This window comes from Coloeus monedula (genome assembly GCF_965178545.1).
Source record: "Coloeus monedula genome assembly, chromosome: 2".
Lineage (NCBI taxonomy): Eukaryota > Metazoa > Chordata > Aves > Passeriformes > Corvidae > Coloeus > Coloeus monedula.
In genome coordinates this window covers 94,634,039-94,646,376 of record NC_138782.1, presented here as the reverse complement: position 1 = coordinate 94,646,376, position 12,338 = coordinate 94,634,039, and the positions used below count along the sequence as shown (strand labels likewise).

General features: G+C 40.9%; 1 protein-coding gene across 11 annotated transcripts in view; it reads right to left on the bottom strand.

Annotated features, from left to right (window-relative positions):
- DST (dystonin) overlaps nucleotides 1-12,338 on the bottom strand; it is a 258,304-nt gene that overhangs the window by 151,805 nt on the left and 94,161 nt on the right. The gene's annotated exons all lie outside the window — the stretch shown is intronic.

Genomic DNA, 12,338 nt, shown 5'->3' with positions numbered 1-12,338 from the left:
GCACCCCCATCTCCCATTTCATTAATGGAGATGGTATGAGTAATAAAGATTGCTTTACCAGCAGTTTTGACAAGAGAATCAGGTTCTTGTAAGCGTAACACTGTTGCTTTGGTTATTTTTTTCCTCCTGCCTTCTTCACATTTGTTTCATGCTTGATAAAAATGTCCCAAGAATAATCATTTGTACTGCCTGTTCAATTGCCAGCTCTCAGAACATGAAAGGACAAGTTGTAAAAGCCTTGACTATTCCCAGAAAACAAGCTGCAAGCTGCAGAGACACTGACACAATAATCTCCTTAGAATAAAGCTTTCATTGAGACGAAGAAGAGGTAACATTGGTCTCACTGCAATACAGGTAATGAAATCAATAAAAACAACTGCTCCTGCATAATACATCATTTTACATCAGTGCTGTGGCTTCGGCACTCAGCTGAAGCAGAGCCTACGCTGTGAGATGCCTCTCCACCTTTTAAATATACTTTCCCATCCCTCAACTCCTACCAGCACTGGGTTATATTACAGTTTCACTTTAAGAACAAGGGAAAATTGCACTGAATACTGCCATTTTCAGTTAATTACACACTTAGCACATAGTATACTGACATAGATTAACTGGTCTATATTTATCTAAAGTCTTGGTCTACGAGAAAATACTACAGAAGATGGCATTCATGTCTGTCTTGACAGTGCTTGCCTTTGGCTTTTTAAATCAGATGAAGGCTCCACAGCTGACTGAGAACAAGTCCACTGATGGTTTATGAAAGGGAAAAGACAAGAATTATCACTTGAATGCAAAAGCACCTGCCACCAACCACAGCAAGAGCATGCTGCCTGGTGATCCCTCTGTGGATCACCCTTTCCTCTTCAGAAGTAGTAGAGGGATATGTTGCAAAGCCACAGGAAAAGGAGTTTACCTCACAGAGCTCAGAAAAGGACTTTTTTTAGCCCGAGAAAAATGCATTCGAAAAACATGGCTCAGGAAATCACTGATTGCCATACTGTTCCTTTGTTTTAATATTGGGGATTTTTTGCAATTTTAAATAGAAATAAATGCCATTTTTACATGCTGTAAGCTTGCAGAGATGCCTGTCCACTAACTGGAAATAATAATAACTGTTGAAATTGCAGCTGTGATGAGTATCCTCCAATATTGATTTAATTGTCGTAGTTGAAGTAAACACTAGATTTAAAAGCATCGTCCATCATGGAAACATTTTTTTAAGGCTATAGAGAAAAAACATGAGTTTTGTAGAAGCTATTTTTCATGTATTATAAATATATTTTATATCCATTTTCATAGCATTATTAAATAGTTTTATGCATAACCAAGAACAAATTTAATTAAATGCCCTTTAAGTAACATACAATGACTCTACCTTCTGTCATAATATTGTGAGTCATCTTATGGCAGATTTTTCAGCAGGCTGGGGCCTTGCCATGAAAACACACATCAACATCCCAAACACCAGCTGAGTTGGAACATTCCATGCAAAGAAGATGCTTCTGCTGCAGCCACACCTAAGTCAAGGGTTTGGCTTCTACATTGAGAGTCATTAATCATTTAATTTATTAAAAGATTGGTGCCTGCCATTTGAAATCTTAGTGTAGGTGTTAGAAATTAGATACAATTTGTATCAGAAGTGATGGGGGAAAAAAATATAATTAATACCGCCTTAATTAGGAAGCTGACAAAATTATAATAAATTCAAGAAAACAATACCTAGCACCACAAAGAGAAGGAAGAGAACAGTATCTGAAGAACAGCAGATATTTCTGGTCTGCAAAGAGTCCTTGAAATCAAAGAGTTGTGCATAATAACTAATGTAAGGTACATGTAGATTTTCTCATTGCCAGAGGTTAATACCTAGCAAAACAGTTTAAGATCCAAACTAGAAGCTAAAATATTTGCCCATTAAAATAAAAGACTAGATTTGAAGGGGACTTGATATCTCAAAACAGAAAAAGATGTTTAACTCAACTTTATATTTCCTAGTTGATGAAGAAATCACTTCCTTCTCCTCACTGTTCCAGGATGACAGTTGCTCAAGTTACAACAATGTTTATCTTTATTAAAACATATATACATCAGAGTAATATTCCACATGAAAATACTGTTAATGCCTTCAGAAGGCTGAGAAGCTTGAAGTTATTTACATGAACCATCTAAACTGTTTAATCTCCAACTCTTTTTTCAGTCAAAACTCTGCATGCTACCTGAGTAATACCTGACATTAAAGGATACTTCATTCTTGGCTTATATATAGTTGAAACAGTAACATAGAGAGTTTCAAGCAGAACTCTGAGAAAACCATAACTGAAGATGCAGAGTGAAGTGCATCATGTCACTACAGTCCAATTAGTTTTTCCACTGCTGTAATTAGAAAATGCTTGAAGAAGTTAAACAATTTTTTTTCACTGTTCACAGAAAAATGAAAAGGATGGGTGCCAGAAAGACTCATGCATTTTTTAGGGATGGAAGGATTACTAGAACAAATGAAAGACCATGCCAGAACACACAGACATAAAATAATTTTTTTTTTCAATACCAAGAATGGAGCAACTTCTGGAACAGATAGGATTAAACATATACTTCAGGGCAGAGCACAAGCAATATATTATCATCTATTTTAGAGATTTTGGTTAATAATAGAAACATTGCAGAGAAAGGAATTAAAAAATAATAAATTTCCATGTAAAACAGAAATTTTAGCTCTATCTTCAAATATGCATCTCTCCTGTTACTTTCCCAGGAACTCTGCAAATGAGATGATGAAGTGAAGTCTAGTATTTAACCTATAAAATTAGGCCTACCATTTACCTTCTCTCTTAACATAGTTTCAAAAATACCAGTGTTTGTTTACACCAGTCTATGCATAGAGTCAATGTTTTGGAACTCACTAAAGAATTTGTCCCCACATCAGGTACAAATCTAAGTCTTGTTCAAAACAGCTTGCCAAAGAACCTGCTTCAGAAAGACTGAGTCAACAACACAATGAGAATGATGGCTGGACTTCAACTAACACATACTGTTCTTTGTGCCCCACACACTTTCATTGATTCCCCGTGTTTGCAGTACTCTGCACATAGTCGTGACCACTGTGATCTAATCACAGTGTCGGAGGTACCCTTTGCTAATACATATGCCTACCACATTTTCCTGGTTTTTTTTCAGGGATAGTCTGATCATTTAGAGAAGAGGAAGAGGAGAGTTTCTGCTTAAAAATGGCAAGGAGGTATGAGTTCGTGGCATTGATCTCGTCCAGCATCACAATCAAGGACCACGATGTGGACATATACAGCACAAGGTTCTGTAGCAGGCTCCTTGGTGTCAACAACCCCATGCTGAGGAAAGGACATAAAATGTCGACTCTGAGTCAACACTATCTTCCATTATACCCTAGACCTCCCCCTCATTCAGAAGCCCTCGATTCACACATGACACGGTGATAAAAAAAATTATCCCAAAGCATCAAACCACTGGGTGAAGCTGAGCTGTGATGTCACTGAAGTTAGGCAACACTTCAGAATTCAGAGAAAATCAAAGATTTCAATTAGAAAACTGTCATTATAGGAAAGCTTTATCCTTGCAACTGTGATAAAGCAAAAAGCATGCTGCTGCATACAGCTCTGCTTATTGTTTGTTCAAGTATGTGGCAAAAACTTTTCTAAAGCTCCACAGGTCACCAGCCTCAATTACATACTGTGTTAATGCATTTCATATGGTCATTATGCCTTGTATCCTCTTTTTGGTTTTGTCCTCTTCTGTTGGTATGACAGGAATGCCTGCACTACACATGATTTTATGTATCTCTATAGATTTCACTCAATGCCTCTATAAAGATGAACAATAATGCCGTTTTAGTCCCTTGGGAACTGAAAAACTCTCATGTGATCTGAACTCTTCAGCTCTCCTTTGCTTATTTTTTCATAGTTTTTCATTTAAATTTTCAGATATGATGAATAAATCTGAAAAAACTATTGCAATAGATAGTATAACAAGGGCACACTATTTACATTTCCTGTCTGTTCTTCAGACATCTCAACATATCAAGATTTCCAACAGAAAAAGAATGAATGCTTTAACTGCACTTAAAATAAAGAAAGCAAAAGCTGTCAGGTGCCCTAACATTAATTTAGCCCACAACAACATACAGAGCTAATTCAGGTAATTCCTTCTTTGAACATGCCTTTGATTTGACAAGCACTGGATTTAATAAACCTACTGAAGCCACTTGTCCCACTTTTGTTAGCACTGAAAAACGTTACCTGTAACTTGCTGTACCAAGTGATTTAGATAAAAACACAGTTGTGGCATTGCAGTATCAAAGATCTTTTAGTTCATCTTTAGCCATGCAAAACAAACCCTAATCACAACTTGGCAGTAAGTTTGCAATGCTGGTTTCAAACTCAGTACACACATGAATGAAATTAGAAAGGATCTGTTAGTCCTTTCAGTAGCTTTAAAAACAGATTTTACACTCTCTTAGTACTAAGAGCTGTTTCCATCATTACAAAACCAGAAATGGTACAGCAACTTTGGCAATTTTTGGCTATGATAAAATTTAAATAGGAATGAGGCTCATAGCTGTTAACCTCAACCCACACCATGCAATCCACAAAAATAAGCACAAATAATGTACCTTGAACTGCTGAATACCAAAAAGACAAGGAAGAAACCCAACCAAATTATTTTTCTGTTCTGCATCCTGAGAATGCTCCCTCCAGACCGCAGCAGTGGCTGCTTGACAGAATGGCTTCCCAGTGGGGTTAATACAGCTACCGACAAGGAAGAAGGGGTGAGGTACTGTACTGAATTGTTCAAACAATTTCCCAAAGGCTCATTGTGCCATCCTGTCTTGGAGGCAACCATTTCTCCATGTGCCACAAATTTGCCAAAGGCATTCCTTGAGGATCAAGACCTTTCCCTGTGTGATTTATCATGGGCACATGTGCCCCCACTGCTCAGACACCATATCCTTTTAGATAAAGATTGCTGACAGCCTTAGGTGTCCTGGTCTTTTCCAATCCAAGAGTACAAAACATGTGAAACCCGAATTAAAAAACCTGGCCTTTCAACTCAAAGCTTGACTTTAAGTTTTATTCCCATTAAAATGACAAAATAAAAGCTTTGATTTAATCCCAAGATTTCTTTTTTCCCCTCAGTTACTGCAAAAAGAAAACTGCTATTCAGCTGCTACTTAGCAGTAGGATCCAGCATAACATACACAGAGATCATTTTAAGTCCAGGTCTGAAATTAATCAACCCAACTGGCTGGAAGTCTTCCATCTAATACCCACTAAGGCTAACCACCACCACAACACAAGATGTTAAAATTGCAGGCACGTTTCCAATACTATTTTAATACAGCCTTTACCAAGTGCCATCACAGAATTCTTCTGAGTGCATCCAATTAAACTCCAGGTTAGGTAACTTGCTATTTGTAAATCCATTAGAAATATACTCAGGCAAGTAATATTAAAAGCATGTCTGCTTGTCAGTGTTTTTAAGCATCCTAAATTCAGTTTATGTTTTCCCAAACTGCCAATTCTTAACGCCAAGTTTGTTTATTCTACACAATCAAACCTGTTGAAAACAGTAAGAACCACACAATGAGGTGGGTGGAAAGGGGGGGCAAACTGAAATTTTCTGTGTGTTAAAGCTGGGTTACAATGAAGTACAAGTCACAAAACAGCAAGCCAAAACTAGCCGACCTAACTAATCTCTTTATTTCAAACATATCCCCTAGCATTTTAAGGCTTGACACTGTGTAATATTTAGTTTCTTTCTCATTCATTCCCCAAGGGCGTTCAACGTGTTTCTGCAAATTGAGGCGTTACCATCCCTTCCCTTAAGGAATGTATTCAAGTCAGCACCTGAGCAGTTGCAACATGTTTTAACATCAGAGGGATGCCACATGCACTGCCGGCCAGGAGCTTAGTGTTCAACCAACTGTATCTACACAGCAAATCATCCTGGGTCAGGTTGAAACGGCTTGTTCCAAACTAGAACAGTTATTTAGCAGGCAGCAATCTAGCTTGCTCCCTGCTATACCCACATTCAGAAAAACATCCGCTTCGTAATTCTGAAAGCATACTGAGTTATGGTAGCAATACTTCAAAAAAAAAGCACTGTGACTCTGGAAAGTTCGTCTCTCCCACTTTATCTAGCATTTATGGACATGTTCCATATGCTGCTTCCTCTGGGAATAATCTGCAGCTTCTATTCCTCTTCCTCCCACGTGAAGCACTCAGTGTACCTACATTTCTTCCATGCAGTCACTGTTCCTCATTTGTCTGGGAATAGTAGCCATCTTCTCCTCCCTCACTCACTACAGTGTATGCAACTTAAAACTATAGACATCATTAAGGTCTTGCACAAAGTTTACCAGTGACAAGGGCTCCTCTGCATCAGATCCCTGTATTTCTTTAACAGTACAGTAATAACATTTTTCTTGTGCTCAAAATGTATCCCTTTTAACTCTATCACCCCCTTCCCTCTATGTAGCATTTCTAATACTTGCTAGGTGGTGCCAAAATTTAGAGACAACTGTCTACATGTGGTCTTGGCAAGCCTTGGTACAGCATTACATGAAATAACCTCACTTGTTTTCTTGTCTTAAACCTTTCATGTGTATACTGTAGTCCTGCTTGCTTGTCAGACTGCTGCCTGACCTGAACACATTTTATCCCTTTTCCTACTAAGCAGTCTTTCACATTTTGTATGGTTGCTGAAATTCACCTAGAAGTCCAGACATAACTGGACATATCTGAGTGTACAGAAGGCAGAGCAAGGGCCCATGACCTTTAGCTACTGGTTCTTCCCATAGCATGGCTGTGGCCCATTGTGACCACATTCTCCAAGGCAATACATGAGCCCTGTTCCAGGGACAGCACTGACCCAGGACTGCTCTTAAGGAGCTGCACCCTGTCTGGGGAGGCAGAGAAGAGAGTTCAGCGATGCAGACAACAAGCTCTGCTGTACCACTTACCCTCAGGGCTGGAAAGCAGAGGCTGGACCTATTTCATTTACTAGAACAGACCTAACACCTGAGACGAGAACTTAAAAAATGTGACTTTATCTGGGAACTGAGCTTGCAGGGCTTCCTGAGCAGATGCTGGTTTTCACCATACAGGGACCACTGAGGCTACTCATTAAATGGTATTATCTAGTTACACAAGAGCATACTGCTTTTGCTGGAGTTCCTTTTGTAAATGGTAAAATCAAAATTAACTCTCTATTATAAAGCTGTGAGAATACAAAAATAAAATGTATAAAGGAGTGCACATATTTTTACAAAAAACATACACGAGTGATAATCTTTTCCTGTCTTCTATACTGCATCTTTTTTCTTTAGAAACTAAGATGAGTTGGTCTGTGACCATGTCTGTTTTCTGAATATCAGCATCCATTGTCCTTAATGAAGCATCTACAGGTGCCAACTGTAGATCTCACAGCTATTATTTTTACTATTTCTTAAATTCCATTTCAGACACTTTTAAACTGAAATTTCCTATAGTCCTTGTGTAACAAAGGTTCAGGGCAGTCTGAGATCAAAACAACGGTTTTGCTACTTTGGTATAACTTTTCATCTGAATTTGCTGTAAAATAAATGTATCTGCCAAGTTCAATGTAGATTACTAGCTCCAATCTGGCATATGACTCCTACTGAATTAAGAGTGGCTTTCACTCTCTATGGAAACAAACTGTTTCTATATATAGGGGATATAGCTGGGATATGGTTCTAAAAAATTAGTGTTTCTTCTTTCTGGGCAAAAGGTATGTACAGAAAAAAAAGAAAAAAGAAAACACAGATCAAGAGCATTTACCCAAAACACAGCCTAGTGACTAGAAATACTTGAGGTGATAACGGTGCAGGATGAAGATCCCAGGGTGTAGATGGCAATATCTCCAGAAAAATCTGGGCATTACACCCTGATTAAAGTCAGTCTCCAACTTCAAAGTCTGGCTTACAGGTTTTTGCTATGGCAAAACGGCACAAAAGGAACATCGTGTACTTTTGAAACTGCCTGAAGTCAGATTTCTTCCAACACCACATATTGAATGAAATGACATACGTCTTCAATGAAAAATTAAGCTATAAAAGGCAAATGATATAACAGATGAGCCATACAGCATCTTCTTGAATCTCCTGGGTGTATCTGTAGCTTTCACTAATGGCCTGATCACATATCTGAAGAAAGGTGTGGAGGTTCAAAAAACAGTGTGAAAGCTTATATATTTAAATACAAATCTGGTCATGTTCAGTATTAAAACTCACTTTTTAATGTTATACTTTGATTTGGTCTTTCTATCTAAGGACAAGTATTCCCACAGAACAGAGTAGGTTTAGATCAGATATTAGGAAGAAATTCTTTACTGTGAGGGTGAAGAGGCATTGGAACACATTGCCCAGAGCTGTGGATGCCCCGCGCCTGGAAGTGTTCAAGGCCAGTTTGGGTGGGGCTCTGAACAGCCTGGTCTAGTGGGAGGTGTCTCTGCCCATGGCAGAGGGGCTGGAACGAGATGATCTTTAGGGCGCCTCCAACTCAAACTACTCTGTGATTCTATGATTAAAGCAAACTCCAGGGCCTGCAATGGGGCCCCCCCAAGGCAGTTCTTGAGGTCAGTGTGAAGCCCTGTTCTCAGGGATTTAACCATGCACAGGGTGCAAATGGAAACTTTGTATACTCTTCAAAAGCACAGCCAAGCATTCTGCAATCTTACCCTATAAACACAGACCACTGGAAACCGCTGAAAACATAAGAAATCTTTTCACATAGAAAAAAATTACCTTTTTCTAAATTTGGTGATGGGAAAAAAATCAAATGGTATATGGATCCAAGCACCTCAAATAGAGCAATTTTTTCCTCTCATTTCCATTATTCATAAAATTACTTTCCTTGATTTAAAGAGCACTACAAAATCACCAGCAAGTCACTCATACTCTCAGAAGTAAGAGAGAAAGTAACTGAAAGCCTTTATGAGAAGCCCTGACAAAAAAATCCTCATTACTCAAGAGGACAGAAAACAAATATCCTGCATTTGCTCAGGAGAGCAGGTGACTGACAACAGTGCATGTGCTCCATCCAGCACCTGCACACAGCCCACATCCCTGCTTGACACTGGAGTGGAGCACTGCCAGCACGGCTGTGGGTGCAGGAAGGACAGGGAGACAGGGAAGAACCTGGGTCACCCACTGGACCACCAATGTCCACCAAGATGCTGCAGTGGGTATCCCAGTCCTATGGGGCGTCTCCCATACCTCTTGGGGGAGTCCATGCACTATACCTGCAGTTCTGCATCACAAATCTTAACTAGCTTGGACTAAGAGGTGCAAAGATCCTCTGTCAAGACAGAAAAACAAAAGAAACAATTCTAACCTGCTGTTAAGAGAGGGCAGGCTGCCAGTTCTGCTGAAGGGAGAGACTCCCTGCCTGCTGGCAGCTGAGTCACAGCCCAGCTCCTCGCCCAGCCCTTCACAGCTTCAGCAATTTTCTGAAGTCTTGAAGCTGGTACGTACTTGCAATTTAAAAAAATCACTTATGCCTGGAGAGGAGGTAATTATGGCCTGCTACTCCTGTCCTGTCACCTGGAACTGGATAGTGACATCTCCCCGTCTTGTGTACCACTGACTGTAGGGATCATGTTGGACTCATATAGCTTGTGTTCTCTATGGTGCATCCAGAGAAGGCCTCTCAGCCTTGGTGCCAGGGCTGTGAGCCAAGGCTGTCCTCTGAGAGCTGCTGGTGCTCTGGCCTCTGGCCCACAGCTGAGCTATGGCCCCTGCAGTGGTGCAGCCAACCTGTGGGCAACACACATGCCAGGTCCAGCCTCACCACATGCCCAGGGAGGTCCCAGTGACAAAGGCTGGGGCTGCCCTGCAGCACCCCTGGCTGCCCCGCTCCTGACTGAGGCAGTGGAACTGGCCCTGGCTGCCAGGCCCTGCCCTGATGGACCTCTTTAGGGAGCTCCCGTGGCTGTGCCCTGGCATGGGTAAGCACATGCTTTCCATCCAACATCCAGCTTACTGTGGCTCAGCACAACTGCAATTCTAGATACAAGCCTGGGTATTGGAGCCTTCTGGGTTGTACTGTCATAGTACTAAATGTCATGCCCTTAAAATTAGGTCTGAGCCCAGTTAAATCCCTTCCAGGACTGGAAGTCATGTCCTACCTGAAGAGCCCCATCCCCCATCTGCAGAGTTGATATTCCTCCCAGCCCAGGGTGCTTCTGTACAGACAAGTATCTCCAGTGAGCACAGCACACCTGGTGCAGGGGCTGCCACTCTGCAACACAGCTGACAGATGTGCCCCCACGGGGGTACTCCACAGCTGCAGCACCACGGTCCCACCCCACTCCAGATGTGCCCAAGCAGGCACATCTGATCATCCACCCTGGTGGAGCACACCAGCTGGTAGCATCTACAGGATGCTCAGACCAGCTCCTGACACCACCTGTGATCCACAGATTAGCAGCTACTAAAACAGACAGAGCAAATGGAGAATCACTGCCAGAACTGTGCAGATTTTTTAGTGTTTAACCTACTTATTGCTCAGAAGACAAACCAAGCTTTAAAAGAGGTCTCTGGAGTAAAACAATACAGTTAAAAATATCAGATGACTGTTTGGGAAGATCATTCCTCTCTTGTGAGCAAGAGCTGGAAATTATTAGCTCTGTTTTAACGGTACAAAACAGAAAAGGAAAGAAACACAGAAACTCCCTGAAATCAGTGGAAGAATCTGAAATGGAATCCAAAAACCTGTAACTTCTCACAGCAAAGCCACATTAGATAAGGTTGGTAAACATTCCTGAGAAGGACACAATCCTTAGGTGAAGTTATGTTTACAGAAGGAAGTTAAGCCCAATGAAAACCGGCACAGAAGCACACAAAATGGGGACTCTGCTCCTCAGCCACTGAATCACTTGCTTTGTGCAACACACTCGAGTCAAAGGTGCCTGTTCTTCCCTGCTGAAACACTGTGAATGAAACTCATGGAGTAATGCCAGGAACACTGTTCCAGCACAGCAATTCAGTCATATCCCAAGGTATTAACATTTGCACAGCCAGAGGACAGGATTTGAGTTTTCCTTTATTTATTAACTGATCCGTACCACAATTACCAGTTGCTTGAGCAGTAAAGGCTACACTGCTCTATGTAAGAGACAAGGATCTGAAGAAGCTTGGGAAATATTTTCCATTACTCCATCTCATTAAGCGCCTTCCTTTTTTTTTCTCTCTCCAATCCCTCTGCATCTTTCATATTGTTTATTTTATCAAATACTTGCCTGTGCTATGTTCATTCCTTTGGCTGCTCTGTCCTGGGTAAAACACCCTCGTCTTTTGCCATTTCCTTTTGTCTTGCCAATGTTACTAAAAGAGACTTTCTTGCTGGCATGCACCTCCTCCCTGACCAGATGCCCAGAACAGAAGCATAGTCAGAAAACAACCTCATTGACTCCAATGCAGCTTCATTCTACCACGAAATTATGTATTGCCACAGCCAGCTTCTCAGGGACTTTTAGCACTGTGTGTGATGCTCACAGCCTTTACACACAGCCTGTAAGGAAAAGGCTGCACTTGTCTCCCATTTTACTTTAATGTCCTAATCCCCATAAGGATCACATGTATGTTGTGTCTGCCTAGACTTCCTTCTGTGGTGGGCCAAGTGGTCCCACAAAAGGAAATCCAAGAACAAAATAATCTGCTCTAGGCTCTGTTTGCTTGATGTGCATGAAAAAACACCGAATTTGCCTTTACTGGGGACACTCCTTCAAATTATACCAACGAAATCATGTACTCTTAAACTTCCTTATGATATGCTCCAGGGCATACAGTACAAACTACACGTGCTATGATAAACCCAGAAAGCTTTGTGCAGTCAAGGACAGATCAGTACACACTAATTAGCCCAGCAGGCAGAATACTCTCCCACATGATCCTCTAAGACACAAACCTTCTTAGTCAATTCAGGAACCAAAAAATACACAGTAAGGAAGATATGTCACCAACCAAGAGGGAACAGTGAGCACATCAATGATTAAATCTTGTTCCTCTGATAAGCTTGATGCCAAAGTCAGCTTTGTCAAGAGAAACCTGTTCTCACTTAGAATCCAGAATTAGAAATCCTCCCCTGTCAGTAGACATCTTCAGCTGTATTTCAGATTAATACCTGTACCTTTTAGCCTCTAGTCACAGACACTCTATAGTGTCCGCTTAACTTTGTAAGAGTATGGTCACAAAAGCACAAATCCCTTTTCAGACTGAGAACACTTGAGCCAGCTGGTCACATTTTCCATGAGAATACCCTTTCACAGTAGATCTGGGCTCCACACATAAA